Below are 20,928 nucleotides of genomic sequence, written 5' to 3' on the forward strand. Positions count from 1 at the left end.
CCTCAATAATCAACATTGTATTAATCTTCTAACCACTTGACTAATTGATAACTATAAACCACAAAAATGACACAGTGCTTGACTATTATGAATCCAGGTAATAATAAGTGGACATAATAACTCTAAAATCCATATTGATTATTACAACAGTAGATCCAAACAATAGAACCATTACAACAAAAGATTTATATGCAGATCCTATTTTTGTGATTGGTGGAAACTTACAATGGCTCAATTACTCAAATTCTCCGATGTACGCACGAGAGCCAGCGGCAGTGACTCGCCGGAGATAGAAGGCCGGCGGTGAGAGGCGACGGTCCTACGGTGAGAGGTGGTGGGGACCTGCGACGGTGAGAGGTTGTGGTTATTAGGGTGAATGCGTTGCTGATATGTGGTAGAGCTGTAGAAGGAATGCCTTGTGTTGAGGGTAAAAGGGTCCTCTTTTTCATTCAGATTCCCTCCAAAGATGAACCATTAAGAGCTCCATTTAGCAATTCAGATGTAGACTTGTGATAAAACAAACAATCTGAATCTAACCGATTCAGACCGTTGCCTCTGAATGATGCCATTCAGACTTAAAACAAACAGCCCCTAAACAAAAATCATTTAGGTATGTTTTAATGGGCTATTTTAATGGGCTTTGGACTTAATTTTGACAAAGTTTAAACAAACACATAGGGTTCCTTCGTTCTAAAAATCTATTCACAGCAACAGATGTACAAAACCTATATAACTGTTGGGTGTAGATTTTCTATCCTCAGGATGAGCTACGTTTCAAGGATTTTGAGCTATCCTGTGAACGCTAATACTCTGAGTATGATATTTGACTAATTCAATTGTCCTATATTATTTTTATTTGTTTTGCAGATAAGATCACATGTTAAATATGCTAATATGAACGTGGACTTACAACGGCTAGTGCTTGAACTTCGTCAAATGGAACGTGGGCAAGCAACGGATTATGGAAGAAATAGTCTAGGGTTTCCGGATTATTCGGGATAACAGTTGTAACTTTATCTTATATAAACGAGCTGATAATATCACTAGAACACACACCTTCACTTACCTAGCAACTAGCATACACTGTAACACATAGTTTACGATCACTTATCAGCTCCACCACTTGTAACCACCATTTTATTATTAATAAAAGTGACGGTGATAGTTTTCACCGTCCGGGGGTTTTTTGTGCCGGAGATTATTATAATCACGTACCAATTCGACCAAAGATTACGTTGTTAATCTTTGACCGAAGCAATTCGACCAAAGATTACTTTGTTAATTTTTTGACCGAGACAAGATTATCATAATCAAGGGTTTTTTCCCTCGTAATCACATCATTGTGTTCAATCATTTTACCATTAAGCACCCCACCTCATGCACTAATTTGATCAAAAGTTAGTTTGCTAATTTTTGACCGAAACAATTTGGCGCCCACCGTGGGGCAATTGGTGCTTTGATCACTATCAACCCTCAAACTAAACCCTACTCTCAACATCCACAACATGTCTTCCAAACCGAAGATTGTTTCTTCTTTTGTCGCAGCTTTGGATTCCACTGTGAGGCCTTCTATGCCTCCTTCTCCTGCTGGTGGTATCCCGAAGAAACCGGACAACACTCAGAAGAAACCTACTACTCCCGTGTTCTCGGGATCAAGGCCATCTCCCCAAGATCCTGTTATGGTATCTGTAGGATCCCAGCCGGATCTACACAAGATATCGCGTTCTACGTAGATGCGGAATCCCTACGTAAGACGTTATGAGTATAGAAAACAATACGAGCTAACACACGATACGATAACCAAACACACGTTGTATTCCAACCGTAAACACGTGATACTATGATCACTGGATACAAAACTCTCTGACTCGAATACACAAACTGTTAATCTATGTCGAATAAGCCGTAACAAACAACTTATATAGACACGACAACTTCGCCTGGTATGTTCAGGTGAAGTTGTCCCTAACTTCGCTTGACTAACAAGTTCGCCCATATAAGCGAACTTGTTAGTAACTTCGCTTACATACAAAACTCAAATCTAACTAACACGATTACAGACACTCGACACTGAACTACTGACATCATGCACCAACAGACTCCCCCTTGGCAGTAGCTTCATCTCTTTAGCTTCAAACACGTGTCTTGTAATCTTCAATCTTCTATCTTCAAGCATGCACTCCTTCTCGAACACAAACCGAGACAACTATTTGATATTTCCTCGCTTCGTCTTTCCAAGCAGGAATATAAAATATTTTCTTGTCATTCAACACCTGCAAATCAGCTTGCGATAAGTTTACCAAGTGCATCGGATCGTACACTTTAAGCAGCTCTTGTTCATCTTCGTCTTCCATCATCGCCTCAGCTGTCTCACAATCTACAAACCACCACTTCAGGTCTTTAAGCACATCCTTGGGCATTAGCTTCATCGGTACTTCTTTCAAACACCGGATCGGTTTATACTTCATGACCATCCAAGGCTTTCCATCAGCTCTCAAACCTCTATCCTTGTCTTCAACAAGTTTTCCCTTTTGTGGCTTCAACAGCTCAAATTTCTTCTCTTTTATACTTTCTTTCCACACAATTTTCCCAATGACTCTAGCCATATTATCGTCACTTCTGTTTATCAATCCCAATCTGGCTAAGTCTTTCACTTCACATTCTGGCAGTGTATTCAACGATCTTAACATCCTTCTAAAGTAATGAACACCGTCATACCTTTTAATCACGAAGAGCCTCAACTGCTCATCATATATCTAGCAAATAATCCCTTTCTTCGCTTCAGCATAGCCTTTAATGTTGTAACTCTTCTTAAACATTGTAGGGACCGCCGGTTTCTTCGTTTTGACGAACCACTGAGCATAGCCTTCCTTCCACCTAGGCTGCTCTTCCCATTCAGACTCATCATTCCCAATCTGTTGACTCATATCTACGTTCTCGACTTGCGGTATCTCATGCTCCACATTCTCCTCTACTATCTCTCCCTCTTCTATCTCTGTATCAATAACAATCTCTTCACCAATTTTCTCTATCACATCACTCGGTAGTACATCATCATCACCAACCAAAACATCATCCATCTCCTCTACGTCCACCACCACCACATCATCACCACCAGCTGCAGATGTCGACTCCCCTTGAGTTGTGGAAGTTCCAAGAGCTTGATCAGTTCTTGGAAACTCACCACCTGCATCTTTAGATGCATTGGGATCATCGTCTCTATCATTTCGTCTCTTGGTCCTCAACTCGTCGCCTTTACAGCTCGTCTCCCCCTGAGATGCCAAGAACTCCTTGAAAGCATCTATGATTTTTCCATGTTGTACCAGGAGGGACGACTGCATCTGATTTTTTGTAACTAGGCACTGAATAGCCTGGGTCTGGATAAGATTAATCCTTGACTGCTCTGCCACTACCCGTTCCAGTGCTGCTATTCATTCTGAGTCTGATAGGGTTGCATCGAAATCGAACCTCATATGTGATATATCTTGAGTGTACCGAGGAGGGATTTCCGATGTCACCGGGACCTCAGAAGTAGAGATAGACGTAACCGCAGGTGGTATCGTCATCGATAGCCCTGCAGTGGCCACAACAGTCGACTCTATAAATTGTGCCACGACCTCCGATGGAGTAACGGTCGGAGGCGGCAATGAAACGATCTCAGGAGTCGAAAGTTGGAAAGTAGTGGGTGGGAGGCCAAAAGAAGACGAGGTAGCCACCACGGGAACACCCGTAGTGCTTGGCCTTGTAACTTGTAGGGATGAGGGAACCATTGTCATACCGGATAGTGCTGGTGGAGTGAAACGTACCACCCTAGAGCTCTCACCGGCTCCTGATCCTGCACCTATCCGTTCCCTTCTTGACCTCCGGATCAACTGTTGTACCTCTTCCTCATAATCAGACTCGCTATCATCATCTGTTCTCTTTCTTTTCCCATGTAGTCTTTCTCGAGTCACCATAATCCTTCTGGCCTCTGCCACTTCATCATCAGAATTAGAACCAGCCACCGTAGCAGCTGTCCTAGTAACATTCACAGTCGAAGCACGTTCAACCGGGACCTGTACGTTCTCCTCTGGACCCACCCGATCCATATCAAAGAAGCCTTGACCACCAAATTCTGCATCAAGGTCCACGTTCTCCTCCGGTGACACAACAGGAGCAGCAGGTATAGCTTGAGGTGCTCCTGCCTGTTGTAGTGCCGGGTCTCTAAACTCGTCCCCTCGAGCAGGCACATACCCCGGGTTGATCAAGTACCCAAAGAGTGGAGTATGTCGAGGACGGAGCTCAGGTTTGCTCCTCGCACTGGAGGATCTACATTGGGCGAAGATCCGTTTGTTCACAATCTCAACGTATCGGATCGGACGGCGCTGAGGAAGCGTTGGAGCAACATGATTCAAGATCATTTGTAGGAATCTTGGATACATGATGAATCGCTCACGCGCCATCGCTCTTCGTTGACGATCAATCTCATAAAAGACCATCTGACTAAAGCTGAATCGCTTGTTGTATGTCAGAGCAGTCATCACTGACTGCATGGTCGTGCCCATGCCATCAGTGCCCGCCTTTCTCCCTGACATGCAAACGATCATAACATGCATGAGAAAGCGCCACTGGTCAAGTAGAAAGCCTTTCCTCCTCTGCGTATCCCCCAAGGGACCAGAGTATCCCATCCTCAAAAACGCTCCATCACGGAAAGGAGCTACAAACTCTGTTGGGTCATCCCTTGTCTCGTTCCCAAATCGTAAAGCCGCCCGGATATGTTCAGAAGAGAACTAAACAATCTGATTGTTGACTGTTGCGCGCATCACCGGGGGCTCGACCCTACAATCGTATTCCACGGTCTGCCAGAAATCCTCAATATTGGGCAAGGATATTGACAGAGTTGTAGTAACCGCGTGGAATATCCTCGAGCGTAAAAGAAATGTGATGATTTCGCGGAAATCATCAACTCCGCTCGCCTCCGGGTCTAATGTTATGTACATGTTGTGACCCGGGAAGAACTGTCTCTGGTGATCACCTCCGTCATCACAGCCTGCACCACCAACAACAGCCATATCTGCAACAAACAGGTTAAGTTAGATAAACTTCAAAGCGAATCACAAGTTCGCCTGTTACCATGAGCGAAGTTGTGATCAATTTTGTATAGTCGAAGTTAAAGGTGAGGCGAAGTTGGGAAACAACTTCGCTTCAACTTGAACTTCGTCTGATAATAGTTAAGTAAAATGGTCCAGGCGAAGTTACTGATAACTTCGCCTAACCACAACATCGCCTCATAAACTAATTCAAAATCAATAATCAGGCGAAGTTAAACCTCAGGCGAAGTTACGGATAACTTCGCCTAAACTGTAACTTCGCCGAATTTGAATCGGCAACAGTTAGGGATTTTGAACGACGTGTAGATGATGATTTCGGAGATCGAGGACTCCGAAATACATGATTTTATGAAGTTTTATACGTTCAAGTAGTTTACTATCACGTAAAAACAAGTTTGAAATCGGGTGTTTAAGGTTTCGAAAGACGAGGTCGATAATCGAGTCGAAACGACCGATGATCAACCTCAAAAACACTGATTATACGAAACTAGAAACCTTACACACCTTTAATCACAGATTGGAATCGAAAAAAAAGAAACTCAGATGATCGATGATATAAGTTCGCCGGTTGACAGAGAGTTAAGTTCGCTGGGTTTTTGAAATTATGATCCTGTTTGACCTTAAAACTTCTTTATATAGGGTCACAGACGTATCGGCGAAGTTGTGGATAACTTCGCCTATCAGGCGAAGTTATGCAGAACTTCGCTGATATTAAAATTTTTCAAAACAAACCCCATAATTTGAACAATTTGCAATTAAGTTCAAAAAACATCCTTTAAAGCGTTAAATGAAACGATCAAGACCAAGTAACCAGGTATAAAATCAAACAATTACAAAAGTAACAAAAATTTGAAAAATTAAAGTACATGGGATCAAATTTCAGTCTCGACGGGGACTACCATGTTTTAGAAAAGATCCGAACAGGAATCATACTAATTTCGTGACTGTCACACAGATCCGTGTTCAGCTGTATTATGACATAAAGAAACAGGTTGTAAGCAGGTAATTTACTTAAAATGGTTTTCATCGTTTCTGTGATACGAGTTAGGTTCAATTAAGCTCAAAACTTAAGTGGGCAACAACTCAGAGATTAGGATGCCTCCTATCTATTCTCAAGGCGTATTTGGCTTTCCCCAAGTCACCCCGAATTGATCTCGACCCGTAGTGTCTGATTAAGTAGTAATTACTCTTTGATCTTAGACTTTGTTTCCCGTTCACCTTCTTGTGTCTTGATTGATAATCATTATCATTATGAACTCTAGAATTTTTTTTTTTTTTTTTTTTTGTTAATCTAACATGTATATACACAACTTCAAGTAGAAAATAACTGCAAGTCCCGAATCTGGATCACTGCAGCGTCTTGACACTCTATCTTCACGGGAATCAGAACACTCACGGGCTCGTGTATGACTGGGTAATCGCTTTTCTGCCTATCATTTGGAAAGATATGTATGAAGACATGCACAACTCTTAAGGAGTTTCCACATAAAATCGAGTAGATTTAGTTAGTATCACTTCTACTTTTACGCACCATAAAAAGCTACCATGACATACAATGACTGTTCTAAAGTCTTTTAAGCCTTATAACTTCACTAGTTAAGCACACAGAATCAGTATATCTATCACTTTCCAAGGTTAGATCAATTTTCTGTTAAACATAGTAAAGGTATTTCTTACGAAGTAGTAGACTTGAAAAATAATTTCATCTCCCGAAAAGAAAAAATTTTAACATCAATCGCCCCGACCAACTCAAAGTCTTCAGTGAACGGCTATCCCGAAGATCCAATGGATCAGCTGGACCGACCACATACTAGTATGTGTCCTTCTAACTAAGTATGATCGACTAATTTTCAGCAAAAGAATGAAAACTCATCATAAACCGCCCTGGTCACTTTCAGTCATCTGGTTAATGGCTATCCTCATATTCTACAAGTAGAAATGAGGACCAAACATATCCGTAGACATGTCCTTCAAACTGAGGCAACCGACATAATTCTAAGCGATAGTGACGTTTTTTTTAACACAAACACAAAGCATGGTTAGTCGTGATTGATCATCCCATTCAGCTCAACAAGGTTTTGAAATCTAGTTTTGTCAAACGCTTTCGTGAATAAGTCAGCGAAATTATCTAACGTGTCAACCTTTTCGAGCTCAATCAGCTTCTTCTCAGCACAATCCCGTATAAAATGATGACGTATGTCAATATGTTTAGTTTTACTGTGCTTCACGGGATTGTTAGTTACTGAGATAGCAGCAGTGTTATCAATGCAAATAGGAGTAAGTGAGAAATTCAGACCATAATCGTGCAACTGTTGTTGAATCCAAAGAACCTGGGAGCAGCAGTTGGATGCTGCCATGTATTCTGCTTCACAGGTTGAAATTGCGACTGAGGTCTGCTTCTTGCATTGCCACGACACTAGTCTGCCACCAAGAAACTGACATCCACCAGTTGTAGACTTCCGACTCTGATTGCACCCTCCATAATCAGAATCTGTGTAAGCGACTAGCTCCAAGTCTCCTCCTCTCGAGTACCACAACCCCAGCTTCGGCTTGCCTTTGAGATACCGAAGTATCCTCTTCGCACCCTTCAAATGAGATTCTTTTGGGTTTGCCTGAAAGCGTGCACAAAGACAAACAGCAAACATTATATCAGGCCTAGAAGCAGTTAAGTACATTAAAGAACCTATAATAGCCCGATATTGGGTTGGGTCCACGTCTGCATCGTTGTCTGAATCAGCACCCAATTTGTGATTGACGCAGACAGGAGTATCATATGGAGTGCTGTCCTCCATCTTGAAGCGTTTGAGAACATCATGGACATACTTCGTCTGATGAATGAACATCCCATCTTTCCTCTGATCAACCTGCAATCCTAAAAAGAAAGTTAGTTCACCCATAGCACTCATTTCAAATCTCTTCTTCATGACGGCCTCAAACTCCTGACACATGGAGACTTTTGATGCAGCAAAGATAATGTCGTCCACGTAGACTTGCACCAGTAGGAAGTCGCTACCCTTTCTCTTGAAGAACAATGTGCTATCAATTTTACCTCTTTCAAACTCATTCTCAAGCAAGTAATCTGATAACGTTGAATACCAGGCACGAGGTGCCTGATGTAGTCCATACAGCGCTTTACTTAGCTTGTACACGTGATCGGGAAAGTCAGGGTCAGGAAAACCTGGAGGTTGCTCAACATACACAACCTCATCGACTTTACCGTTTAGGAACGCACTCTTCACATCCAACTGAAAGACCTTCATCTCCTTATGAGCAGCAAATGCCAAAAACAAACGAATGGCTTCCAATCTTGCTACAGGAGCAAGCACCTCATTGTAATCAATCCCCTCTTGTTGATTAAAGCCTTTAACAACCAGCCTCGCCTTGTTCCTGATAACAATCCCTTTCTCATCTCTCTTACATTTGAAGACCCATTTCGTGCCAATTGCATGCACATTTCTTGGTTTTGCAACCAAGTTCCATACTTCCATTTTCTTAAACTGAGCTAACTCTTCTTGCATGGCTTCGACCCACGAGCTGTCCTTAAGAGCCATTTGATAGTTCTTTGGTTCAATCTGGCTGATAAAGCAGGTGTACAAGCACTCGTTGATTATGCCTGATTCTTTAATGCTTATGTAAACACAGGTGTGCTCATTCAAGCTTTGTCTTGTTTGTACACCGGCGGACAGATCACCTATCACATTCTCCAAAGGATGATCTTTGTGAATTCTCGTAGTCGGAACCGAGCTGACATTCAGATTATCTTCCAAGTTCGAAGATAGCTCATCAATGGGTGATTGATGTTGATAGTGAAATGGATTGATGAATTCCTCTTCAGTAGAGGCAGCAGGGGTATTGATAGCATTTGACGAGGAAGGCTGACATTCATCATACTGTGGTCGTTGCACCAAAGTGTTTTCCTCATCGCATATCATCTTCGTAGCAATTCTTTCCTCAACTTCTGCAAAATCCAGATAAGGTATGTTAAAAGATTTAAAGAGTCTATCATAGTCGAAAACCCCAGCGGGTCCCGAGCTTGGTTTTGGTGATTTGTAACTTGTGATATCAGTGTTACACACCACCTCAACCTTGCTGTTCGATGTATTAAAGACCCGTCTGTTGGGAGTCCCAACAACGTATCCGACTAAGATTCCTTCGTCGGCTACTTCACCAAATTTAGAATTGGTCTTTAATATCGAACATGGGGACCCGAATGGTTCAAGACCACTCAAGTTGGGTTTTCTCCCATGCATAAGTTCATAACAGGTTTTATTTAATCTTTTAACAGTTAACACTCTATTAAGGATATAACAGGCTGTTGCAACAGCTTCAGCCCAGAACACCACGGGAAGTTTCGAATCAGCCAGCATAGTTCTGGCTCCTTCAATTAAGGTTCTGTTCTTCCTCTCAGCCACTCCATTTTGTTGCGGTGTATACGGTGCGCTGTATTGGTGTTCTATCCCCTTCTGTAAGCAGAAGATCTCCATCTCGTAGTTCTTGAACTCAGTTCCATTGTCACTCGTGATGAATTTAACCCGTTTCCCCATGATATTCTCCACCTTGGTAATCAAATTCTTTACCATCTGCACTGTTTCATCCTTTGACTTCAGGAAATATACCCAGGAGTATCGAGAGAAATCATCAGTGATCACCAAGCAATACGATGTTCCTCCTAGACTTCTTACATTCACGGGACCGAAGAGATCCATGTGAAGTAATTCTAGGGTACTGACAATTGAATTGACCTTCTTGGTGTGATGGGATTTCTTGTGTTGCTTTCCCTTTTTGCATGATAAACATTTGTCTTCAAAGTTGAAATTCTTCAAGGGAACACCCAGCACAAGCCCATTTTTGACAAGGTAGTTCATTTTCCGAAGATGAATGTGCCCCATTCTCCTATGCCACAACTCGGACTCCGATTCAGTCGCTTTTGACAGAAGACACGATTCTTCTGTGGCCATCTCAGTCGATCTCATATCCATGATATACGTATTCTTCACTCTTGGAGCCTTCATAACAATCCAGTCCTCTGGTATCTTAAAACCAGGATGCAACACAATTGCTTCATTCTTTGTAAAATGTGCGGTGTAGTCTTTGTCACAAATCTGTGAAACACTCAGCAGATTGTGCTTCAGTTCTTCAACAAAATTTACTTTCTCCAAAGTCATCTTTCCATTCGACACCGTCCCTATTCCTGTAATTCTTCCACCGCTCTCTCCTGCGAAACTCACTCTTCCTCCTTGAACAGGTTTCAAGTCGTGTAACAATTTCTTGTTACCCGTCATGTGCCGGGAACAGCCGCTATCCACAACCCATTGATTGTTGGCAGCCCTGTTCAACTGTTCCTGCACGATTAAAGCAGATGATTAAAATCTGGGGACCCAAGGCCGATTGGTCTTGGGTCGATACATTCCGTACCTTGGCTGTCCAAAGTTAGTATCATAATAATTTCTGTGAGTCCTAACAGGATACCTTCTTGTGGATTGACTATGAGGCCATCCAAACCTTCGTGAATTAAAAGAATTATTACTTAAGGTTTGGTTGTTAGCAGTGAAAAACTGAGATCTATTTCTTTGAAAACCTGGATTAGTCCAATTTCTGAATTTTGATGGGTTTTCAGTTTTAACATTATCGTTAGTTCTATTCTCAGTTCTCGAAGGCCTCACACCTCTGAATCTCTGCTTCAGAGGGCAATCAGCAACAAGATGTCATTGTTGATTACATCTAAAACAACACCTGTTTTCAACTTTCTTATCAAAAGTTGTCATAGATGTTGAGGCTGTATTACTACCCGTTTGTCTCACATATGGTGGGACATACGGGTTTAGTGGAGACTTCTTTTCAGGTGTTTTATTTTTCTCTCCACTTTTCGGTAACACTTCCTCTTGTTCTGTCTCACACGACTCAGAGGACTTGTCTGAGTTAGATGAGACAGGACTCGGAGCAGAAATCTTAATACTTGCAACAGGCTTACTCACTTCTGGTTCTTTAGTAGTAACTTGAACTGGAACTGTCTGACCATAGTCAACATCAACAGATTTCTGATTACTAGGGTCATAAGTGTAATTATGATTGAAAGGTGGGGGAACTTCATGATAACCAATTGGGGAACCTTGATCACTAACGAGGTGATCAAGTATAGCGGAGGAATTTCTGAATTGTTCAAGTTTCCTGTTAAGTTCCACCACTTTTACCTGGTGATCAGCTATCTGTTTTTCCCTTTCAGCTATTAGTTTGGTTTTCTCTTCTAGAACTTCATAGCTAAGATCAATCACTTTAATTTTTTCAGCAAGCTTTGCTTTAAGACTTTTAATATCTGTTTCACTAGCTTTAATTTTTACTTTGTAACTATTTTCTCTAGCTTTAGTGAAATGATGATCTTCTTTTAAAGTTTTATATTACGCATCCAAACTAACAAACTGATCAGTTAGAGTTGTCAGTTGTTCAGACAGCTGTTCACACTTAGTACAAGGGAGTTCGGTACTTACCTCGGAGAGCTGGTCTGCTACATCTGCCATGTACGCTTCATTTTCGCCAGTTCCCTTCTCACTATCTGCATTTTCGGTGTTTGCCAAGTTGGCCTGTTCAAATACTTCTTCAACATGCAGATTCCCGTTATACTCCTCGTTCTGTCTGGAAATCATGGCTCTATAGTCATTACCACTACCACTCTGCTGTGTAGATCTGTTTTGACTGCGTTCTACACGTTCATTTTTGCATTCTTTTGCAAAGTGGCCATTCTGCTGACAGTTGTAACAGCGTACCTTCGACTTATCAAACCCTGGCCTCTCTCCGACAAACTTCCTGCCAGTCTTCTTCATGAACCTCTTCACCCTTCTGACAATCATAGCCATCTGCCACTGCAGATCCATCTCCTCCAGATCATCAGCATCGATCTGGTCATAGTCTTCATCCAAAACTGCAGGATCAACGATTTTACCCTGAATGTAGTTCTCATACGAAGCAATAAAAGATGCATAGAGAGCAAACTGCTGTTCAGCAGATTTGACACTCATGGGCATCTTCGAGTAGTTGTTGTTTGAAACACTTGGGGAATAACTACTCTTGGTCGCTTGAGGTTGAGAAGCATTTGACCCTCCAGCTACATAGCACACATCACCGTTCATGTTGAGAGATACATGTCCCTCTTGTGTTGAGCTCGCGCCTGACTCTCCCTTAGAGTAATAAGCAGATGATTCAGTTTTCGAACTTGATCCAGAGTTAACCTTTGCACCATACATACCCGGATCTTGAACCTGATCGGTAGGTGTCTCCTTTCGTACCTTGTTCAGTTCAAACGTTCTTAGCTTGTTAACTGCTGTCTCCAGGTCATAGTCAGCAAAGTCTTTATCTTCTCTCATCAACACAGTATGCATCTCCCATTTCGGTGGGAGAGCATCAAGAAGCTTTTCAACTATCTCATCTTCTTTGTAAGCAATTGAATAGTTGCTGAGTTCAGTCATCAGATGATAATATCTAGTGATGATATCATCAAGTGATTCTTTTTTCAGATACTTGAAGACCGAGAATTGGGTTTTTAGAAGTTTAATTTTCGAGGCACGAATTCCCACATTGCCCTCAAACCGGTTCTCAAGTGCTTCCCAAAGCTCTCTAGCAGTTTTATACTTTCAGAAGGTGTGAAGTATCTCTTGTGGAAGAGCCATTGTAATTGCTGCATGAGCTTTGCTTTCTGCCTCATACATTTTCTTCTCCTCTTCTTCCATCTCTTTGTATTTCTTGATTTGATCACGACCCTCATACTCAGCAGTAGGTGGAATGTAACCATCTTGTATACACACCCACATCTTGGCATCTTAATACTTGACATATTGTTCAAAACGATCTTTCCACGCTACATAATCAGTTTTCTTAAGCATCTTAGGTGCTTTTGTAGCCGAACCCGCTTCTACTTCCATCTTTACCAGTTCAGTAATGTTTATCGAAGACATCTTTCTCAAAACTCAAAGAAATCCGAAAATCAAAAATTTATTTTCAAACAGCACTGTAGGCGAAGTTGTGGATAACTTCGCTTAAGACTTAACTTCGCGTGAATTTGTAACTTCGCTCACTTTCTTAAATTCGCCGGATTGGCGAACTTGAGAATAACTTCGCTTAAGTTGAGCGAACTTGGGAGGTAGGCGAAGTTGTGGGTAACTTCGCTTGAGGTAAGCGAACTTGAAGAGGTAGGCGAAGTTGTGGATAACTTCGCTTAACCTTATATCTTCGCCGAAACCCTACTAACAGTGACGGCAACTTCGCCTGATGAACACGAAGTTTCTGCAGATTAGATTTCTGGGTTTTTCGAGGTTTGTGAAGGTGTTATGGGTTGTTTAAGATTGTAGGAGGAGAGTATAGCACAACAGCTCAGAAAACTCGTCCCACGAATAGTCGAACGGAACGATTTCTATACCCGTGTGATAATCCCGAACCACACAATCGAGCAAATGCTCTGATACCAATTGTAGGATCCCAGCCGGATCTACACGAGATATCGCGTTCTACGTAGGTGCGGAATCCCTACGTAAGACGTTACGAGTATAGAAAACAATACGAGCTAACACACGATACGATAACCAAACACACGTTGTATTCCAACCGTAAACACGTGATACTATGATCACTGGATACAAAACTCTCTGACTCGAATACACAAACTGTTAATCTATGTCGAATAAGTCGTAACAAACAACTTATATAGACACGACAACTTCGCCTGGTATGTTCAGGCGAAGTTGTCCCTAACTTCGCTTGACTAACAAGTTCGCCCATATAAGCGAACTTGTTAGTAACTTCGCTTACATACAAAACTCAAATCTAACTAACACGATTACAGACACTCGACACTGAACTACTGACATCATGCACCAACAGTATATAATAATGAACTTTTGTCCATATATAAGCGACTACAGGAACAAATGGATCGCCAAAACAAGACCAACCAGATGCTGGTGAAGGAACTGGAAGATAACAGAAAATCCAAGAAGCCGGCGGAAGAATTCACACCATTAATCCCAAGATCTCTGGATTTCACTCCTCTAGGATCCTCAGGATTGGTGCGTCCAGAGTCAACCACGGCGTACAACCCCGGATCCTCACTCTTCCAACACTCTGGGTCTGCAGGATTGTACTCATCCGGATCCCAAGTATACTTGCGTGCATCTTTTGCTGGGCCGTTTCAACATGCAGGATCCTCAGGATTGTCGCAATAGGGAGGATCCTCAGGTCCTTATCAGCAAGCGTTATCCTCAGGATTGTCGCAGCAGGGAGGATCCTCAGGTCCTTATCAGTAGGTGGTATCCTCATGATTTCCGCAACAGGCAGGATTCTCAGGACTGCCTCCATCAGGGTTCTTCAATCCTCAGCAACCGTTTGCTCAGATTCAGCACTTTGCAGGGTCCTCCGAGGTGCACCAAGGAGACTTTATCCCGATGCAAGCTAACATTTCTACCACTCCATTTGTCACTCCAGGAAATATTATGTTCGGGAATGCAAGCTACAACCCCTAGACTGTTCCTCAGAATACTAATCAGGGTAACACATTCAATACAATTCCCTTTAACGCTAATCAAGAATTTTTGCAGGATGCAGGCATAAGTTCAAGTTGAGCCCGAGAATTAAAGAAGTTAAGGACATGATATCAAATGTTCCTAGTGTTACCTGTCCTATAGCTGAAGTTCCCACTGATAGTCACAGAATATCCCAATTTGTGCCATCAATTGGTGACGTATAGATCCCAAAACGGTTTCAAACCCCAAATATGAAACTGTACGATGGTTCAACGGATCCCGAGGAACAAGTCGCGCAGTATAGAGAGCGTATGGAGATCAACCCAATCCCTATGGAAATCAAGGAAGCATGTTTTGCAAGGGATTTGGATCTACCTTGACCGAAGCAGCCATGAAATGGCTACTGAGTATTCCTCCTAATACTATCACTTCCTTTTCTCATTTAATTAACTTGTTCAATAACCAGTTTTCTTGCAGTAGAACATTTGAGAAAATGACAGGTGATCTTTACAGGGTTACCTAGAATCCTGGGGAATCCTTGAGAGATTTTATTACCAGGTTTAGCAAGGAGTCACTGGAAATTCCAAATCTAAACCCGGCTTCGGCAGTGGAAGCTCTCAAGTTGGGGTTAGAAAAAGGCTCCTCTTTCTATGATGATCTCGTTTTTCCTATATTAAACCTAACCGACACCCAAATCTTGTTACACAAGATAACTGCGATATTAATCCAATTAATTGTGAGGATTCATTCCTTGATTACTCGCCGACAAACCCCTATAAATAATTGAATTCATTTGACTTGTAATAACTCGTTCATCGCGTTTTCAAGCCGGCACTGTTTCTCTCTCGTTCTCCCTCCTCTGATTTCGTTCTAAGGTAATTGATTGTATGTATTGAATCGCGATTTCATGGGGATTAATACCCCTAAACCTGTTTTAATCGATTGTTAATGTATTGGGTTAATTGATTTTTCTAGGGTTCTTGGCTAAAGGGGCAAGAATCGGATCTGGTTTATAATTTAAACAAACTGAGTTTTAATCAATCTAAACTTGCAGATCAGTTGGTTGGGTTGTGTGTGTATCAAAATGTGGGTCGCGGGTTCGAACCATGCTGGACCCGTTTTCTTTTTTTAAGGGTTTTATTATTATTATTATTCAAGAAAACTAATTATGTTATTAATGTTAATTATGACTAAAGGTTGTTTAAACTAAAAACCGACCCTTTTTAGTATTCGTTTTTCGTTCACATATATTTTCTAAGACTCGTTTTCATACCATATATATATATTCATATATATGTATAGATATAAATAAAGACATACTTAAAAACTAACGTTTAATAAATACATATATATATCAAGTAAACTAAAAAATAACATTTTATTAAGTATATTTTCATAAATAAAAAATGATTGTTTAATATTAAATCCTTATAAATAAAATATTAAAATAATATTTCTTTATTGTTAATTATCTAGTTAGATCTCGTACTTAGCATGTCCGATTATTCTTTATTCTCTTAGGCTTTAGCGTTCGCGTGTGATTCGTTTCCTCATTCTCATCATCTTTACCATCCTTGTTCATCTTTGAGGTGAGTACCACATTCCCCCTTTTTACTCGTTTTATCAAGTTTTGGGGACATATGCGTAACTTATTATTTTCACACTTTATCTTTACACAAAACTGCAATTGTTGTCTTATGTGTTAACTAATCTCATGCCATATTTGCTATATGTTTATGTGCTTAATGTGAACCGCATTCGGAGAGGTCCAGCATAATCTCAGAAAATAGTATGATCATACGCTAGTCGTTATAGCCTTGTGTTTTTCGACATCTCATTTTATTTGCTCATTGGTTGATATGTTAATCTCATTTGACACGTTGCAGCTACGTATTTTAGTATATATGTATAACTGAACTGGTGTGTTGCTCACTCAACCTCGTGTTGACAAACTATATTATTTTCACGCATATGTAGGTCACCGTTTGATGTGAAGTGTGGACTTAGAAGATTTGTTTAAGGACTTATGCTAAAAGAGTTTATTTTGATACTATGAATGTTTATTTGAATTATTGATGTTTTGTTTACTTGGATTTCTTTTGTAATGAATAATTATGTTATTTGAATTAAATAAATAGATATTTAAATTTATAATTGTGCGTGATAGTAACCTTGCGAGCTGTGACAATCAGTCCACGCCTCGACATTTCCGCCGTAGGTTGGGGTGTGACAGATTGGTATCAGAGCCGAAGGTTTAAGATAGGTCGTTAGAGATTGCCTTAGACACATGTTTAGGAGCCCTATACGTGCTTATCTGCTTACCTTACATGTCTAATTGATTGTTAGTGCTTTCGCTTAGTTGATAAGTTTTTTTTTCTTAATATATTATTGTCATGCACACACGCACTGCTCCGAGGCTATGCCTCAAAATTAAAATTTTATTTAAATTTTTAAATCAATATTAGATTGCCTTTTATTTGCGGGAAATTCCTTAAGAATTCCCACCTATTGTTTTCACTCGTTCTCCTTAGGGCTAGGTTATATGGCATGTCCCTATCATAAGAAAAGGGGAGAGAAATTGTGAGTTGGGCATTGGCAAAACGGTTCCGAGAACCAAAGGTAAGACACTAATCCTTACCTGGGTGATAACCTGACCACAGTACCCAACCCTATGGACCCGAGCGAGACCCATGAATGCCATATGACCAACGCCCTAAGCTGTCAACCGTAACCACACTAGTGGTTGCACTCCTATATACATTTTTTTTAAACCGAATTCACGGTGATTTCGTGGCTTAAATTCGGTAACATTCCGATTATGGTTTTTACGTTATTTCAAGTGGTTAGTCGGGAATCCCGACTATCCATCTGTTAACTTGTTTCGTATTTTTGTCGGATACTCCGACTACCCATATTTTGTTTCGATAGTTTGTTATTTAGTTTGGTCGGCTAAAGACGCTTATCGGGCCGAAAAACTATATTGCATCGATAATTCGTTAATTAGTTGGGACAAACAAATTGCCATGTAACGCTCATGGGCTGTCCAACTCACATGTGTTTTCGTTAATTATTGTTGGGCCATTCAAATTGCCATGGAAAGCACATGGGAGGCCAACGTCCCTAGATGCATTTCGTTATATTTTTGTGAAACTAACATAACAGAAACTTAATGTTTTCAACTAACTTTGTTTTTCCCCATAAATATTTACACATATGATCCCCCAACTCATAGATCTTTACTCTTATTTTCTCATAGAATGTCGTCACTCAGAAATCACCGTCGTCACCAACGATCATCTGGCTCACGTGACCGCCGCCTGGCTGCTAGAATCACGAAAGAGTTTGCTGCTGCTATGCCTGAAATTGTCGCCCAAATCCAAAGCCTAAATTCTAATGGTTCAGCCACTTCGTCCACCCCCAACAACTATGATTTTCGTAACTTCTTAGCCACCAAACCTCTGTCCTTCCGTGGGGAGGAAAATGCCACCACCTTGTTCCAATGGTTTGAAGAAATGGAGAACAAATTTATCCACTGTGAATGTCCGGATGTCAAACGGACAAAATTTGCTTCAAGATGCTTTATGAATCGAGCTGTTGTATGGTAGAATGCCGTGAGAAACGACCAGGGGTCGGATTTGGCCGTGGCTATGCCTTGGGAGGAACTGAAGAAGGCGATGAAAAAGGAATTTTGCCCAGAACATGAACTACAGAAGTTGGAAGCGGAGTTTTGGGATCTTAAGCAAATCGGTGGCGATAACTCCACTTATTCTAGCCGATTTCGCGAATTAAGCCGTATTGTGCCGCATCTGGTAACTCCCGAGACCCGTGGAATTCAGAAATACATTCGCGGTCTCCCACTCGCTTTTCGTGATGCCGTAATGAGTCGTAACCCATTAACCATCGGTGAGGCAATGGACCTAGCTGCCTCCCTCACTGATAGTCACGTTCGGGATGGAGCCTTGTCCCGCAAGGATTCCAAGTCCACGCCCGACAAGACAAAAACCAACTCCTCTACCGATGCCAAAGCTGAGGCCAAACCCTCCAACAACAACAACCGCTTCAACAAGAACCACCAAAAACGTAAGCCCAACTACCAAAACTACTTCGTCAACCAATCCAACAACCAAGTCCCAAATGACCCTAATGCCCCAAACAAGAAAGCTTACTTTGGCCCACATCCCCTTTGTGCCAGGTGTAACCTCCATCACCCAATTCAATCCCGTTGTCGGTTGTGCACTAGATGCAACCGTTACGGCCACCTTGTCGATACTTGTTGTGCACCGCCTGGTTCTCAATTTGTCCAAACCCGGTCTGCACCCCCTACTGCTAGACCTGCTGCCAACCCTGCTCAGCCCGGTGTTACTAATACCCGAGATTGCTACCACTGCGGAGACCCTAATCATTTCCGTAATGCCTGCCCATTACTCACCCATGCTAACCAAACCCATGTCATGCCTGCACCTCCTTATGTTACCCATCCACCACAAGCCCAAGTATACCATGCACCGTACTACACTGCTCAAGCCTACCAAGTGCAAACCTACCAACCTCAAGCCTATGCACCCCAAACCCATGCACCCCCTGTACCTCAGCTCATGGCTCCTCCATCGGCATCAACGCAAGCTCCTGCAATTCCAGCTCCTCCTTTGAACCAAGTTGCTCAAACCCCTCAAGGGTCCAATGGTCATGCGTTTATGATGAATGTGAATCAAGATCAGAGTTCTAGCAATGTGGTTAATGGTACGTTTCTCATCGATAATCATCATGCTTCGGTTTTGTTCGATACGGGTGCCGATAAGAGTTTATATCTTTGGATTTTGCGTATATTATTGATAAGCCTCGGGATAAGTTGTCTAGACCTTTTACCGTAGAAGTAGCCGACGGGAATTCTATTATGATTGACTCGGTAGTCAGGAATTGCGTCATAGTTCTTAACAAAGTTGAGTTTCTAATTGACCTCATTCCGATGCAAATGGGTAGTTTCGATGTAATCGTTGGGATGGATTGGTTAACTCTTAATCGTGCGGAAGTTGTTTGTTTCGAAAAGTTCATTCGTATACCCCTCAAAAACGGTCGTATTCTTAAGGTTTTCGGTAATACTCCAACGTCTAACATTAATCTCATGTTGTGCTTTCAAGCTCAACGTTATTTGAGCAAGAAATGTGTCGCCTTCCTAGCCCTCGTGGTGGAGAAAGAGCGGAAAGAGAAGAAGTTATCCGATATCCCAGTTGTTCGCGATTTTCCCGATGTTTTTCCCGATGATGTCACTGGTCTTCCTCCGGTTCATCAAGTTGAATTCCGAATTGATCTTATACCAGGAGCTAACCCCGTAGCTAAATCCCCTTACCGTCTTTCACCCTCCGAGATGCAAGAACTCTCGAGCCAACTCCAAGAACTTTCGGACAAGGATTTCATTCGCCCAAGTTCTTCTCCGTGGGGCGCAACTGTGCTTTTTGTTAAGAGAAAGGATGGTTCTTTCCGCATGTGCATTGACTAACGTGAACTTAACAAGCTTACCATCAAGAATCGTTACCCGCTCCCTCGAATCGACGATCTTTTCGATCAACTTCAAGGAGCCGCATGCTTCTCGAAGATCGATCTCCGTTCGGGTTATCATCAACTCCGAGTTAGTGATGATGACATCCCCAAGACCGCCTTTCGAACTCGTTACGGTCATTATGAGTTCTGTGTTATGCCTTTTGGGTTGACAAACGCACCCGCGGTGTTTATGGACCTCATGAACCGTGTTTGTAAATCTTATCTGGACAAGTTCGTTATTGTTTTCATCGATGACATCTTAATCTATTCGAAATCCGAGAGCGACCACAAGAATCATCTCCATACCATTCTTGATCTGCTTCGAAAGGAGCAATTGTATGCCAAGTTTTCTAAGTGTGAGTTTTGGTTGAAAGAAGTTCAGTTTTTGGGCCACATTGTTAACAAAAAGGGTATTAATGTTGATCCTGCAAAGATCGAAGCTGTTAAGAATTGGAAGCCGCCTACGACTCCCACCGAAGTTCGTTTTTCTCGGTTTGGCGGGTTATTACCATCGTTTCATTCATAACTTTTCCAAGATCGCATTGCCCCTCACAGCTTTAACACACAAAGGTGAAACCTTTGTGTGGGGGTTAAAGCAAGAAGAAGCCTTTGAAACTCTTAAGGACATGCTTTGCAATGCTCCTATCCTTGCTCTTCCGGAAAGGAAATGAAGATTTTATCGTTTTCTGTGACGCTTCTAACCAAGGTCTTGGTTGCGTTCTCATGCAACGAGGCAAAGTTATCGCTTACGCTTCGAGACAACTCAAGGTGCACGAGAAAAATTATACGACGCA

The sequence above is a fragment of the Bidens hawaiensis genome, unplaced genomic scaffold (genome assembly GCF_021521415.1).
Source record: "Bidens hawaiensis isolate Kalapana, Puna unplaced genomic scaffold, B.hawaiensis_p1.1 tig00046707_1, whole genome shotgun sequence".
Taxonomy (NCBI): domain Eukaryota; kingdom Viridiplantae; phylum Streptophyta; class Magnoliopsida; order Asterales; family Asteraceae; genus Bidens; species Bidens hawaiensis.